The sequence below is a fragment of the Tupaia chinensis genome, unplaced genomic scaffold, assembly GCF_000334495.1.
Source record: "Tupaia chinensis unplaced genomic scaffold, TupChi_1.0 Scaffold000432_1, whole genome shotgun sequence".
Classification (NCBI taxonomy): Eukaryota; Metazoa; Chordata; class Mammalia; order Scandentia; family Tupaiidae; genus Tupaia; species Tupaia belangeri.
This window is the reverse complement of record NW_006159937.1, coordinates 93,455-97,475: the sequence shown is the minus strand read 5'-3', so window position 1 is coordinate 97,475 and position 4,021 is coordinate 93,455. Positions and strand designations below refer to the sequence as shown.

At 37.0% G+C, this 4,021-nt stretch overlaps 1 pseudogene; it reads left to right on the top strand.

Moving 5' to 3' along the window:
• The first annotated feature begins 520 nt into the window (after positions 1-520).
• Positions 521-884, top strand: LOC102503420 (cAMP-responsive element-binding protein-like 2 pseudogene; annotated as a pseudogene).
• The last annotated feature ends 3,137 nt before the right edge of the window (positions 885-4,021 follow it).

Genomic DNA, 4,021 nt, shown 5'->3' with positions numbered 1-4,021 from the left:
AAATGGTGATGCTGATATATTCTCTCAATTAGCTGGTAAGCAGTGATAGGAATTTGCTGTAGTAAGATAGTTCTGGTTAGGTACAATAGAAATACTTTAGAGCAAATTAAGAAAAAACATTTTTAAGAACTTCAACTATATGCTAAAACCTGGCATAGTCCAACTTAATATTCCATATTATATTCAGTTACCATAACATGTAACAGGTTGATGCTAAATTAGTGACAAAATATGACCGCTCTAAATACACAAACATATATTTCTGACTTATCTTTCTTTAACAACCCAGAGACTGTCATGGAGTGGGGGGGGGGTGGCAGTGGCAAAAGGAGGTGTTTGGGGCCATTTCCAGGGTCTGCTCTACCATTCCTGAACTTTTCCCTCATCCCTGTGACCATGGCATCAGGGAAGCTAACTCTTAGGGAGAGGAGGAGGCAGTCAGAACCATATCGCCTTCATCCCTGGCAGTGGTTGGGGTGGGGGTGGGGGGGATGCCTGACCAGGCCAACTGTCTGCAGAAATGGATGACAGTAAGGTGGTTGGAGGCAAAGTAAAGAAACTTGATAACTGTGGCCGCAAGCCAGTCAAAAATTGACTTGAAAGCAAAACTTGAAAGAAGTCAGCAGAGTGCAAGAGAATGTCAGGCCAGAAAAAAGCTGAGTTATCAGTACTTAGAAGAGTTGGTAACCAGTAGAGAAAGAGCTATATGTGCCCCCAGAGAGGAACTGGAAATGTATAAGCAATGGTATATGGCAATGGACCAAGGAAAAACTCCTTCTGAAATAAAAGCACTGCTCACTAGAGAAGAGCAGAACAAGTCCTAACAGAATTCAAGCAGGCACACCAAGGCTGGGAAAACAGATGCTAATAGCAGTTTCTGGTGAAGAGCATATACAGTGATAGAGTGGTTGATGCAACACCATTATTATACCTTGCACAATTAACATCAATTCCTTTGCATCCTCTAATATACATTCTATGTCAAATGACTCTATTGTTTAAAACAAGATTCATTGTACACCTGTGTTTACTGTACATAAATGTCTATCAACAAAGGAATGGAATTTTTTAGATGTGGTATATACATAAAATGGAATATCATTTAGCTTTAAAAAATAATATCCTTTAAATACATGTTACAACATACATGACCCTTGAGAATATTATGCAAGTGAAATAAGCCAGATACCAAAGAACAAATAGTATACAATTCTACCTATATGAGGCATCTGTCATAGAGACAGAAAGCAGTATAGTGGTCACAAGGTCTCAAGGAAGAGAGACTAGTGAGTTATTATTTAAAGGGTATGGAGTTTTAATTTAGGATAATGAAAATGTCAAAACATCCTGGAGATGAACAGTGGTGATGGGTGCACAAAATCAGTGTCCTTAATGTTGCTTAACTTTACACTTAAAATGAGTAAAGTGGTGAATTTTATGGAATAAAGTTGGTTTATCACAATTTTAATAATTTATCTTGCAATACAATGATAGTAATTTTTTAAAAGATCTATTTATTCCCATAAGGATTAAAATAAGGTAGACTTCATTTTCCTATTAAAAAGTTCACACTTTCACTTTGCTTGCTTCATCATAGTGTCATTTAGCATGTCTTCTGTTGCAGCACTAATCAAATATAGATAGATATTTGAAGCATAGGAGTGGAAAGTTGTAATACCTTTCCTCCCCCAGCATAAGGGTCACAGCTGATGCTCCTATAACAAGGCCGGTTAACGAGAAGAAAGAACAACAAATTTACTCAGTTTGATGTGACACAGGAGCCTTCAGAAAAGAGTTGGGGTTGGGGGAGGGAAACTGTTAATGTTTGTGTTTAGATTACTGAAGAGTAAACAGCTATGTAGAAATGTGATTGGAGGACCAGCCAGTGGTATGATGATTAAGGCAGCTGGATCCCACATGGCCAACTGTACAGTTGAAGTCCTGGACCATGCTACTTAAAAAACACGCTACATGTGCATTTGTACTCAAAATCCCCAAAGGAGAGAGAAGTGGAGGAAAGGGTATTGCTGCATGTCCGTGCCCCATGGAGAGTGTTTTCTCACTTTCTTTCTCTCTCTTCATCTCCCTTTGTCTCTCTAGAGAGCACAGGCACCCTCTGGAAAATTTTAAAAAATAAATGTTATTCAATGAAAAAACTGTGAGTTAATGTTAACAGACTGAGGGGAACTGTTCATATTCTTCTTGGCCTCTCTGTGTAATATTCTTTTCTACCTTATATGGAAAGGACCCCTCTGGAATGATGGTCTTAAAGGAAGAAAGGAGAAAATTACCTTTCTAGGTCTGCTTTTGGGGAGTGAGGCTCTAGTTTGTACCACCTGCCATTGAAAGAGGAACTCTGGCTTCTATTATTCACTTTAAAGAATAAATACAGATGAGGAACTGAAGGACAGAGAGCCAGAGAGACTTTGCTTCTGGTGCCTCCCAATCGCCTTCAGTTGAAAGTACTCGGAATATAAAAATGTCATATTTGGGGGCATTGTTTTCTGAGTCCCAACATTAGCATGGATTCCAGCCAGGTAGCTGAGAGCTTGAAAGATTATAAGAAAAGCAGAGTTTTGCGCCATCCTCCAGACCAGAATTAAAATCTGCATGTTAACAAATTCCTCAGGTCATTTATAAGCACATTCAAATCTGAAGAGTTCTTCGCTGCCCCAATATTTCCTCCTGTAAATGGAAGTTACCTCCATGTATTAAATCATATTAGTTTGGCAAAATAGGTTCTCCACTTCGACTGCACTTTGGGGGAGAATTTAAACCCTCTGAAAGCATAGGCCTAGGCTCTGCCTCCAGGAGATCTGATGTCAATGGTCTGAGGTGTGGCCTGACCATTTGTTATACTTGTTGTTATTTACTGTTTTTTTTTTTTTCAAAGTCCTTCACGCACTCTAATGTGAAAACATGGTTAAGAACACTTGGATTATCAGGAGATACATAATATCTGATTGTCCTAGTGATATTTCTGATGATGCTAAGAACTGAGTAGATTCTGATGTGGACAGAGAAACCCCTCCTTAGCAGCAACCACCAGCCAACTTTAATGGAAGAAACATCTTTTGAATTTAATTGCTTTGAAGAACTTAGATCAGAATCTCTGAAGCCAATAGCCTAAGTGATTTATTAGTTGTCCCTTTATGCCATAAGGGGCTCATTCTTTTTCCTGCAATTACTTACAGTAATCTCCAATACATTTGGAAAATCAAACTGACGATTTAAAACAAAACTTCAAATATACATACACAATGTAGAGTTTTGAAAGATTTGTTTAGAAATATTTCTTCATTCAAATTAATCAAAGTCCTTCACGCACTCTAATGTGAAAACATGGTTAAGAACACTTGGATTATCAGGAGATACATAATATCTGATTGTCCTAGTGATATTTCTGATGATGCTAAGAACTGAGTAGATTCTGATGTGGACAGAGAAACCCCTCCTTAGCAGCAACCACCAGCCAACTTTAATGGAAGAAACATCTTTTGAATTTAATTGCTTTGAAGAACTTAGATCAGAATCTCTGAAGCCAATAGCCTAAGTGATTTATTAGTTGTCCCTTTATGCCATAAGGGGCTCATTCTTTTTCCTGCAATTACTTACAGTAATCTCCAATACATTTGGAAAATCAAACTGACGATTTAAAACAAAACTTCAAATATACATACACAATGTAGAGTTTTGAAAGATTTGTTTAGAAATATTTCTTCATTCAAATTAAATCTTAAAAGGATATGTTAATTCAAATGAAATTCTACACATATTTATATTAAAAAGTATATAAGTAAATTGAAGAATAATTTTAGAGTAACCTATCACTCCTAATGCTTGAGTAAATGGGCCCCATATGGATGGTATTATTGTGACCCTTACAATATTAAAGTCACCAAAGAGGTAGTAATGCTAAACGTTATGAAAAGCAGCTGAAAGAATAGTACAATGCTTTAAAAATGTAGAGATAAAATTGACCTGCTGAGAAAATTAAAATGTGACATCTTTTTAGAATTTG